Genomic DNA, 12,948 nt, shown 5'->3' with positions numbered 1-12,948 from the left:
TTAACCAGGTCACCCGCCACTCCGGCTATACTCGTCTCGACGAACCTCCATGGCTCCCATTCCGCAGAGCCACCACCGTTAATAGACAAAAACTTTGTCTTGAATAATTATGATCATATCAGATCGGTGATAAAGAACCTAAGGGACACGGGAGTCTTACAAAGTAGAAGGATGCTAACATACGAAAGTGAGGAGTATGATGAGGAGATAGAGATAGAGCGTCCGAATCAAACTTCACAACCTAGGATCCCACCAGCAAACTCGTCGGCCGAAACTGTGACTCGTGCTGGGGAGAATCCCAATATTTCTCAGGTAACCCTAACTATACCTACAGCACCCCTCTACACTTGTAACACAACAGCTTCGACTGTGTCCCTAACACCCCAAGCGCCAAATATACATATACCACCACCTCACCCGAGTTGGGGTAGCTTCGGACAACCCAACCAATATATGTGGGGCCAAGGAAATCCCCATGTCACCCCAAACATACCATGTGTAGAGATAACCCCTGTAGGCAGCCAACCAAATGCTTCAGTACCACCAGTGACCAACCACGCCTATTTACAAAGTTGGAACCAACCATCGCAACAGCTGACCACCACCTGGATATATCCTTCTAACCCAGGGGGAATATGTTACACCCAAGGCCACCAAGTACCACCCTCCAACACATCCAACAGCAACTTCTGGATAAACCAAAAAACTCCATTCGTGCCCGACATCCAAAACTGTGCATTCCCCGATGGGATGAAGATACCTTCGCATCTAATTTATTACGAAGGAAAAGATGATCTGGATGATTTCCTTGATATATTCGATGGGGCAGCACGAATGGCCAAATGGGACATACCCGTAGCATGCCATGCATTCTCTTACATGTTAAAGGGAGACGCTAGGGTTTGGTTTGACTCCCTACCAAAAGACTCCGTAGCTAGCTTCGACGACCTAAAATGACAATTTAGGTCTAAGTTTAGTCAGCAAAAACGACACAAGAAGAATCATGTGGCTGCCCATGGGATAAAGCAAAAGGATAACGAAGGATCTAGGGCCTTTCTCGCTAGGTATACCAACGAAACACTGCAAATTCCCAACCTAGCAGAATCCCAAAGAATTTCGGGGTTACTCTACGGATCTAGGGTCAGGCCTCTCATTGAACACCTTAGCCGAGACCTACCGAACACTTACGAAGCTTTGTTAGAAAAGGCATATGTATGGTTGGATGCTAAGGAGACAGCTGGTAACTTCGTCCTAGACGACACCTCCATGATTAAACGAAAGGAGAAGTCGGAAAAAAGGGAAGACAGACATGGTAGGAAAGAGGATAGGGGGAGGTTCCACCCTTATCGAAGGGAAACCAGAGCTGGGATCTTGGGAGCGTTAATGAAAACTCCTAAGGAAATCCTAGCAACAGAAAAAGCTGCCAACAAGTTCAAAGCCCCGGGAAAAATGTCCAACAGAGGAAGAAATAGGGACATGACCAAATTTTGTGACTTCCACAACGATTTTGGGCATGATACAGACGAATGTTTCAACCTTAAAACAGCCATCGAGGAGGCTGTAAGGTCGGGCAAACTGTCCCATCTCATAAAGGGAATTCGGGAACCTAAGAAAAAGAGGATACAGGAAAAGAAAATGGAGGATACGAGGCAAGAAGCAGAAAATGCAATCCTAGCCATAGATTCATACCAGCCCTACAAGAAAAGAGATAGATGCCGTATCACTAGAGAATGGAGCGAAGTGTCATTCCCAGCCCTCGATACCATATGTCCTTCGGACCTACCGGTCACCATAAACGGAAAGATCTTTAACAGAGAGGTACGAAGGATATACCTCGAGAGTGGAAGTGCTTGTGATGTAATGTACGAACATTGCTTCGAAAGGTTAAGTCCCGCTATCAGAACATGCTTAGGTGCCCCAAGAGTACCCTTGGTTGGGTTCTCCGGAGAAAGATGTTGGCCCATCGGAGAAATTGATCTTGACTTCACAATAGGGGAACCACCACTGACAAGAACAGAAACCCTTGATTTCGTGGTAGTTCGAGCAAACTCCCCACACAACATCCTGCTTGGGAGGGTAGCTATGAAAAAGATGGGCATAATCGTATCCACGGTCCATCAAATGGTCAAATTCCATACCCACGAAGGAATCGGCACCCTCTCATCAACATATGACCGAAACAAGGTAATCTTAGCCATAAAGGAAACAATGAAGGAGCCAACCGAGTGTATCCTGGAATCCTCAGTGGAAGATCCCCAAGTAGAAAAGATATCAGTAAACCCGATGTTTCAAGATCAGCAGATCAGCATAGGGAAAAACTTGCCAGCCTCCACCAAGCAAAAGCTCCGGAAGTTACTTCAAGCCAATGTGGATGTATTTGCTTGGGAGAATAGTGACATGACTGGGATACCACGAACCATCAACGTACAAGGGTCGCCCTTTGTAACGGAGCATCGACTCAATGAATATAAACACCTCGAACCAGTGCATCAGAAAAAGCAAAATTTAGCACCAGAGAGGGACGAAGCAGCTTGTGAGGAAGTAGAAGGTTTGTTAAGAGCAGGAATAATTCGCGAAGCAAAATACCCTTCATGGGTTGCTAATCCTGTGATGGTGAAAAAATCAGATGGAGGATGGAGAATGTGTGTCGATTTCACCAACATCAACAAAGCCTGTCCCAAGGATTGCTACCCTCTGCCCGAAATCGACTGGAAAATCGAATCCCTCACCGGATACCGGTACAAAAGCTTCCTGGACGCTTACAAAGGATACCATCAAATCAAAATGGCTAAAGAGGACGAAGAAAAAACATCTTTCTTCACCAGCAAGGGAATCTATTGTTATCAAAAGATGCCCTTTGGTCTAAAAAACGCAGGGGCAACTTATCAAAGGTTGGTTGACAAAGCCTTTCATAATCAGCTGGGAAGAAATCTGGAGGCCTATGTAGACGACATGGTAATCAAAAGTCAGAAGGAGGAAAATTTAATAGAGGATATCCAAGAAACTTTTGATAAGCTCCGGGCCATAAACATGAAGCTTAACCCGAAGAAATGTTCCTTCGGCGTGGAAGAAGGAAAATTCCTCGGGTATTACATCACCAGAAAGGGGATCCAGGCGAATCCAGAAAAGGTGGACAAATTAAAGCAGCTTCAGACTCCAGCAACCATCAAAGACATGCAGAGCCTAAATGGGAAGCTAGCGTCGCTCAGCAGATTCGTATCAAGAGGAGCAGAGAAACAACTCCCCTTTTTCAAAATTCTAAAGGGATGCTTAGGAAAAAAGAAAATCGTCTGGAACGAAGAAGCGGAGAAGGCATTCGTTGAAATGAAGGAATACATCGCCAAACTCCCTACCTTAACCTCACCCAAAGTAGGTGAAACACACTTCATATACCTGGCTGCTTCGAAAGAGTGCATCAGCACAGTATTGGTTACCGAGCGAGAAAGAACACAAGTACCAATATACTTCGTTAGCCGGGTACTTCAAGGAGCTGAACTAAACTATCCAGAGCTAGAAAAGCTCACCCTAGCACTCGTCTACACAGCTAGAAAACTCCGAAAGGTACTTCCAAGCACATCAGATAGTGGTGCTTACTAACAAACCAATCAGGCAAGTGCTCTCGAAACCGAAAAAATCGGGGAGAATGGCCAAATGGGCCATTGAGTTAGGAGAACATGACATCGAGTTCCGAGTCAAGCATGCAATCAAAGGACAAGTCCTAGCAGATTTCATCGCCGAAACAGATAGTGTGAATGAAGAAGACACGAAGAACTCAACCCAAGTCATCACCCCAAAGATCAAAAATGAAGAATGGAAGTTGTACACCGACGGTGCATCAAGTTTCGATGGATCAGGTGCAGGTTTAATGCTAGTAAATCCGGAAGGAAAAGAGTTCACTTACGCACTTGTTTCGAATTTGACACAACCAACAACGAAGCAGAGTACGAAGCTCTACTAGCAGGGCTGAGAATGGCAAAGGAATTAAAAATTCTTCACCTCCGAGCCTTCGTCGACTCACAGCTAGTGTGCAACCAGATCAAGGGCACCTTTGAAGCAAAATAACCCACCATTCAACAATACTTGTCAAAAGCAAAAGAACTGGTCGAAAGCTTCAAAAGTTTCGATATAGAGCATGTTCGAAGAAGTCAAAACAAAAAGGCAGACGCACTGAGCAAACTTGCTTCGTTGGCATTTGAACACCTGGCAAAAGAAGTCTTGGTGGAGGTGCTAGAAAAGAAATCAATCTTAGAGGAAGAAGTTAATGACCTCATACAAGAAGATGATGTGACATGGAAAGAACATCAAACAATGAAACAGAAGCCGTCCTTCCCGCAGAAATACAGGTGTTAACAGAAAGAACAGCAAACAATGAAAACAACGAAGTAAACCTTCGAGTTAATTTGGATCTGCTTGAAGAAAGAAGAGAAGCAGCTGTGATTCGGGAGGCCTCATACAAATGAATGATTGAAGGCTACTACAACAAGAGAGTAAAGCCCTCAACTTTTAAAGTAGGTGAATATGTCCTAAGGTTAAACAGTGCAAGCAAGGTAGAATACGAAGGAAAATTGGGACTAAATTGGGAAGACCCCTATGTGATTGCACAAGTGTTGGGAAAAGGCTCCTATAAGCTGGAAAGAACGGGTGGTAAACCAATACCAAGGGCATGGAATGCAACCAACCTCAAAAAAAATTTATCATTAGAAGTCTTGTACTTTTTATTTTGTAACATGTAGTTGAAAGATGCGCTATTAGTAGTTGAAGTCTATAAACTTCCTACACGAGACTTAATGAATTTCTCAACTACTTTTGATAAATTAATGTCTTGACGAAATTAAAACTCCATACGGAGCATTATGTGAGAAAAATGACAGCAGGAAAGATAACCCTATCATAATCCACACTATACCGAGCAACGAAGCAGACTATGCTTCAACACACTCGATGTAAGGAAACAAGTTTTCCTTAAAAGTGATCACTGCACCACCATCCTGCAAGGTAGAGAGTTTTTACCCATCCAAGCAGGATAAAAATCCATGGTAACACATAATAAAAAGCATGCTAAAATTAAACGAACTAAGAGTTATGTCATACATGACCATTGTTCGAAAGGGCAATAAAACCCAAGCACATAGGCCAAACACAAAAGATAATTGTTTCAAACGATTACAAACACCAACTAATTAACAGGGGCATCAACTTTCCCAGATTCCCCCATAGACTCAGGAGCATCAAGGAGAGTTTCTTCATCATCTTCTTGAACAACAGGCACAACGGTAGCGACAGTCTTCAAAAGCTCACCAGGCTGTGCATCAATCTTGGCTGAAATGGTCTTGACATAATCAAAATCAGCTTGCTCAAGCTCATCAAAAGCAGAGTCAACCATCGCCTGTCCTTGATCAGTATAATCCGCAAAGTCAGCAAGCTGCACGATCCCCTTAGACGCCAAATCCCTTATCAGATCAGACCTGGCCTGAACTTTAGAAGCTAACACCACATTACTAAAAAGTCGCCCAAAATCTGCACTTCTCAGTAATTGCTGATAAGCATGAGGAATAACCTGAGAAACAACTTGAGAGTAATCAGACTTCAACACCTCACAACGCTTCTTGTAGTCTTTTAACTCGTCAGCAATGGCAACTTTCTGAACCTCGCCCACCTTAACCTGCCTCTGTAAACCTGCTATTTCATCACGCGCAGCCTTCAAATCCTCTTCATAACTAGGAGCCATCAATATCTGCTGCTCAAGCTTTTTCATCCTTTCACCCATAGAAGCATGACTCTCCCTGAAAGTTTCAAGCTCAGCAGTACGCTTCTGTAGGAGAGAAGAAGCAATATTACCCATGGAAGCAGCTTGATAGTTGATAATAGAGTAAGCATCATGAAAGCTCCTCATATCATCAACAAAAAAATTCCCCCAGTTATTGGGAACAAGACTATCAATAAGATCAAACAGTTGCTTGGAGCAGGAACTTCAGAATACACAGGCAGATCTGCAAAACAAAAAGAATAAATAAAAACAAACAATAACCAATGAAGCAAAGGTTGAAATAAAACATACCGAACAAAGGGTTAGCAGCAACAATGTCATCACTTGCTTCGTCTTGAAGCTGGTCGAACTTTTGCTTTTTCACAGAAGTAGCATCAGGATGAGCTTTTCGCTTAATCACACCTCTAGCTTTGTGACGCTGTGCCACCCTAGCTCCAACTCCTGGTGCAAGGGATGCAAGAGGTTGGTCATCCTGAGTATCTACATCAATAGGAGCTTCCACTCGCTTCAACTTTTCCTTCGTACTAAACTTTGATGAACTCACTTCGACATGGTTAACCTTTGGCTTACTAGATATCTCCATAAAGCCAGAACATGTAGGAGATCCAACATCTTTGGCAACAGTCGACCTAGCTTGGACAGCAACAGTATACTCCTTCAAACCCTGAGCCTTAACAACGTTCCTCAAAGACATCTCTGTCAAAATCACAAAAAAAAAAAAAATTGTAAGCAGTTAGAGAGGCAACCAACGATACGCAAAAGCAAAAACGAAACATACCCTGCTCCCCATAAAAGAACACAGGAGTAGCAGTACCCTCCTCCCAATCAGGTGCCATTCTCAACTTAAAAAGTATAGCATCGGGGTAAGTGGAAGGTATGATGAGATGGTTACAAATCCTCCTAAACAAAACATCATCTTCAGGAACAAAAGGGATAGGATCCTTGTATTCCTTAGGAACAAACGCCCTCTCAGGATCAGAAACGAAAGGATAATCTTTCGGACATAGAAATGACTTTTTCAGAAAAACAAAGGAACATTTCCAATTACGAATATCAGGAAATTGGGAAGCAAAGCAATAAACAAGAGGAGGAGCATCTCTCCTACTTTTTCGTTTTTGAACGGTAACCCAATCACCGGTATCACCAGTGCGAAAGAAATGGCAAAAAATATCAACAGAAGGTTCACCACCATAGGCCCTACACATTACCTCAAAAACCATAACCTTTTTCACAGCCAAGGTGTAACGACCCTACTTTTTCCGTTATCTTTTACAGTTAATTATTTAATGACCGTTAACTGTTATTCATGCCACGTCATTTCTATGACCTATATTATTATTTTTGTAATAATATATTAATTATTATGTGCTATGTGAATATTTGTATTCATATTTTAAGTTATACGTTTCTACGTGTCGCGGATTTCTATTAGGCGAATCTTTTTGGTTTTCAAACCAACGGTCGAGCTTTTGGGATTTTTAAGTCCTAATATTTTAAATATGATATTTTAATGTCATATACTTGTATATAGTGTTTATATATTTTATTCATCGCGTATTTGTTATCTATCCGAAAAACCAATCGCGTAGTAGCGTTTTCGCGTTTCGGGTTTCGTTCGGGCATTTGGGCCACAAGTAATTACTCTTAGCATCAAATTAGGCCACAAGGGGACCACTCCTTCCCTTTTGTATGGCCAAATGCACCACACCACCACCATTTGATAATTTTGAACTTTATTTTTCCCATTTACATCTTATTTCATTTTCTTACTACTTCCATTTTTCACCTAAACCTAATTTCCTCATTTCTCTCCTTCCTCTTTTTTTTTTATTTTGGAGCCGTCGACACCACCATCACTCATCATCATCATTTTCATCAAGTTGTTACTCATTTCAAAGGGCTTTTAGTGTAATCGGATTCTACACAACGATCTCTACGCGTTCATATTACTTGATTCTTGATTAGGGTAAAAACCCTAACCCTAGCTTTTCAATTTTTCTTTAATTTTCTGTATTTTGATGTTATTTTGATAGTATGATGCTTATATATTATTGTATTGTTGATTGTATGCGTAGAAATGCTCGTTAATTCATGTTTTCGGTTTGATTAATTTGGGACAGCAGCTTGTTTGTTATTTTCTGTAAACATAACTGTTATAAAAGTGAAATTAAAGTGTCTAGATGAGTTCCTCTCATCAAGACATTAATTTTAGACTCCGGATTCATGTCATTTCGATTCCCGGAGCTCTAGTTATGATTAAAATGGTGTTTTGTTGGAATTAAATTGTGAAAACGAATTGTTCCAGGTTTGGTCCGACTTTGTGACCACTTTTAGAGTCTTTAGGGTGTACTAGTGTGTTAGGATTGATGATGGGATGAACTTTCATGTTCGGGTCATCAAAATTCGAGCCACGGATCACCCGTTATGACTAAAACGTGTTTTTGAACGGATTAAAGTTCCAAGTTGTTTAATGGCTGATCATCACGACTTGGTTACTATTCTTGGGGTGTTCTTGAGTGCACCAATGTGTCGGGTGAGTTGGATAGGGGGAGATATATATAAGACTCGCCGAAAACCGACACCCGGGGCTCAAGTTATGACCCGATGAACTTTTAATTAAAATTTATGGTTAATTATTAAAACTTATGATATAAATAATGATTTACATTATTATTAAATTACTTATGAGATAAAAAGTAATTATTATAATTTAAGACTTATGATATATATTTATTATATCATTTAATAATTACTTATAATTTAATTAAACATTTTAATTAAACTTATGATTAATAATACTTTTATTATTAATGGAAAATACTTATGATAAGTATAAGTATTAAACTTATATTATGAGATTATTATTATAAGACTTATAATAAGGATTAATTAATTATTTAATTATTATAAGGCTTTGTTATTATTTAATTATAATTTAATTATTAAATACTTATGGTTTAATAATTATAATTAGAAACTTATGATATGATTAATAATTTATTATTAATTAATAATACTTATGATATGATTAAAAATCTATTATTAATTAATAATACTTATGTTATGATTAATATTTAATTAATTAATTAAATACTTATGTTATATTAATTCTATCATTTAAACTTATGTTAACTTTAATAATTCATTTTAATTTAATTAAACTTATGATATGACATGATATTACATATATGACTTTAAATAACATTATGGCTTATATTATTATTATAACTTACACTTTTAAAATTAATGTTGACTATGTTTGACCAAGGTTGACTTTTAGGTTGACTTTCGGTTGACTTTAACTTTCAGTTGACTTTTGTTGACTTTCTAATTAAGGAAACTTTCCTAACTTAAAAACTTTCTAAAAATAGAAACTTTCTAAATATGGAAACTTTCTAAATTTGGAAACTTTCCAAAAATAGAAACTTTCCAAAAATAGAAACTTTCCAAAAATGGAAACCTGCTAAAAATATAAACTTTTTAAAAATAGAAAGTGTGTGTCCGTACGTTGTTCCGATCAAACCGATGCATGTTGAGTGTTGTTCTATGTCTACTTGCAACATGTACCAAAGCTATCATACTAAGACTTGACCTAAGTTAGTTATTTATATCGACCTGCTTTATTTATAGGTCAGCTGTGTGATTATTCCCGATCACTTTACTTCATTTGCTGTTCGCATATTTGTGTGGTTACTTCGTTTGCTTTAAGGTGAGTTATAGTCCCATTTTTTCTATTTTAAATCTTTTGGGATGAGAATACATGCAATTTATTTATATTTTGGACACAAGTGGAAGTTGGTTTAAATTATTCATTGTGAGTTGAACAAAAATATTCCCTAGTCTGGTAACTGTAATCACTGGTTTCTACTGGTGAACGCGAATCCTACGGATAGATCTATCGGGTTTGACAACCCCATTTCGAGTTGGTCGCGCTAGCAATTTATAATCAAAATGTTTAGTACTTCGTATTTAGTTGAAGATACACTTATTCAGTGTATATTATTTATTGTGTTTGGCAAGGGTAAATAAATGGTTAAGTGGTTACCAGGTGGCTCACGGAAAATGGAATAATGTTTTTATATGTTTTCTAGCATATAATTTTGTGGTCCAAAAAGGAGTTTTTATATTTTCAAACATAAATTTTTATGGTTTACATTAAATATTGTTTGCAATATTAAACCTATAATTCACTCAACATTTTTGTTGACAGTTACTCGCATGTTTTATTATCAGGTTCATGATTGATTGCTTCCGCTGTGCTTAGAGAGTCTGTATATTTATGATTGCAGCTTTTGTTAAACATTAACTTGCATTCTATTTTGATACATTTAATAGTGGATGTAGTTGACTTTGTTTTGGTCAACTTTTGGGTTAAGTAATAATGTATGGTTTTTCTAAACTTACATATCTTGGTAGGTTTCCTTTATGGGAAATCATTTTTAAATAAAGAATGCAAGGTTATTTATCAAATTCATATAGAGTTATGATCAATCTGTGGGACCAAGATAACGATGGTCGTCAAGTGTGCTTTGACGGGTCGTTTCAGTTGGTATCAGAGCCTTGGTTGTAGGGAATTAGGCTGCATTGATATCGTTACCCTAGTCAATAGGGTGCATTAGTGAGTCTAGTCTATAACCCGATCTATAGCGTATTATTATATGTGGTTATTTGTATCCTATAAGTAGGTATATTGTTATCATACATACATCTCTATTATATTTTGAATCCGGGAGGAACTCCCATTCCGATTTAAATGTATTCTCCAACTCATGCGAACTTATCCTTATAAGAACACCTCGGGTAGTGAAACCGAGGGATGTCATTCTTGACTTCTGAAATTCTCGACATGTCATCTATTATGGTTATGTATATAACGTTTGAGTTATATTACGCGAGATGTCATTCTTGACGTCTAAATGCTCGACATTTCAATGTCAGCTATTATGTTTAGGTATATAACATTATTGTTGTGCCTTTGTGTCGTTGTACCTATGTGCTTTGGTTTTTGAACCGTAAAACATCATTCTTGACTTTTAGAGATTCTTGGTACTTCAAAGACATTTCTATGTCATCGTTACTGCTATTCATTACTTTGGATGTTTTGTCTCTTGTGCTATCCTTAGCACATTGTTTAAGAAATCGTTTAGAGAAATTGTGTGGAAATTCGAGGTTGATCGCGTGTCCTGACCTCATGTAGTGCTATTGGAATGGAACTATGAATTAGTGAAATATAATGGCGTCGGGCCAACGTGATTATATTACGTTAATTCATAAAGAAGTCCTAATATTGTGACATGAGGAATAGAAAGCGAGTCAAAGAAAATTTTTACACTACTCATTCAGAAATTCCGATGTATTACATGGGTAGGGAAAATATTCATTATCTTATTTGTTGATATACGAGAAGCTCGTTTTAACCAGATTATCTATCTCATGCTCTATCCTTCATAACTCGCTTGTTAGTAACAGCTTCGCTCGGGAACAGTTTTGGCCCAAGGACTTATGTCCTGATAATAGTCAAAACAACATTTAACTCATTGGTTTTCATGACCTCGTAACATTTGTTGGTCAAATGTCGCACGACTATTCAAGTCCTTTACTCGATCTTCCACGATCTTACTTCAACTTGTAACCTATGAAATACAGATACTCTGTTTATCATCGAGAATTTTACACATTTGTTTAATTGGGCGGTTCTCACGAGATTTATGGGCGAATAGAAGTAATGAAATATTTTTTCATGTATACAATTGATAAAATCATATATGTATGTATGGATTCAAATGAATAAATTTACCCTTACCTATTTTGGCTAGTATATACTAAATCATACCTTCAAAACTATTTCAAAACCGCTCATTTATTGGGCCGTTTGACTAAGTCAATTTGTTTTATATAAAATGGTACACGTTGTACATACTTCTAAATTTACTAAGAACTTCGTTCCATTTATGTTGTCACATCAAACAATTAAAGCTTTTTCAAAACTCCTTTGATTGATTTTATCAAATTTGCGCATTACTCTAAAGAGTGTTTGGATCACAGTTCTTCTCGTCCTCCGTTTAAGGATGAAATCTACCATTAAGTTCATTGATAGAAACTCTTACACCACTTTGGATGCCAGTTTTGTTAAATTTGTTGGAAAGTCTTTGCGCTCATAAAATTTTCTCTCTTATGGTTGGACATGGCCGAAACACGGACCGATAAATCAATTTTCTGGGGAACACTCGGTGGTCACCCTATTGTAGAAAAGGCGCTAGGTGGGTTTCTACCCCAACTGTTGTTAAAGTAGGTATCATGGATGTATATTACACTAGATCGTTTGAGGTGTTTCTACTCTCGATATTCACGGCTAACCACAACACCCGCGTAAACATCAGCCCTATGATTCAATACCTTGAGGTACACGAAATTATTTTTGGAGATTCATCTCACCTGGAGTCGACCATTCTTTATAACCCATGATTTGCATTCTTTTCATCCGCACATAAATTTAAGAATAAGGATAAATCCTAGATTGACTCGCTCATTGTGCGAGGAAGTTCACTCTCGTTGAAAGATCACACCTTTCGTACGTCTTCCTTTTAGAAATGTAATGAAAATTTACTTTGAAGTTCATGATCCTCGTTATTCCCTTTGAAGGAATTGTCTTAAACATCGTTACCACCGATATGGTTACTCTCTATATTTCTTCCTTTGTTGGCTGCAACTATACCTCATTCGTCCTTATACGTCCCCTTGGGGAGCTTCTGTTTTGTTTGGTTAAGAAGAAAGATGGTTCGTTTCGTTGTGCATTGACCATCGTGAATTGAACAAGCTTACAGTTAAAAACCGTTACCCTCTTCCAAGAATTGATGATCTGTTCGATCAACTTCAAGTTTCGTCCGTTTATTCTAAGATTGATCTTCGTTCCGGTTATCACCAATTGCGTGTTAAAGAAACTGATGTTCTGAAAACCGCATTCCATACCCGTTATGGTCACTATGAATTTCTTTTTATGCTGTTCGGATTAACCAATGCACCTGCCGTGTTCATGGACCTCATGAACCGTGTGTATATACCCTATCTGGACAAATTTGTTATCGTTTTCATCGATGATATTCTCATTTATTCCAAGAGTGATCAAGAACATGAAGAACATTTGAAGTTAGTGCTCGATTTGTTAAGAAAAGAAGAGTTGT

The sequence above is a fragment of the Rutidosis leptorrhynchoides genome, chromosome 9 (assembly GCF_046630445.1).
Source record: "Rutidosis leptorrhynchoides isolate AG116_Rl617_1_P2 chromosome 9, CSIRO_AGI_Rlap_v1, whole genome shotgun sequence".
Taxonomy (NCBI): domain Eukaryota; kingdom Viridiplantae; phylum Streptophyta; class Magnoliopsida; order Asterales; family Asteraceae; genus Rutidosis; species Rutidosis leptorrhynchoides.
This window is presented reverse-complemented; position numbering follows the sequence as displayed.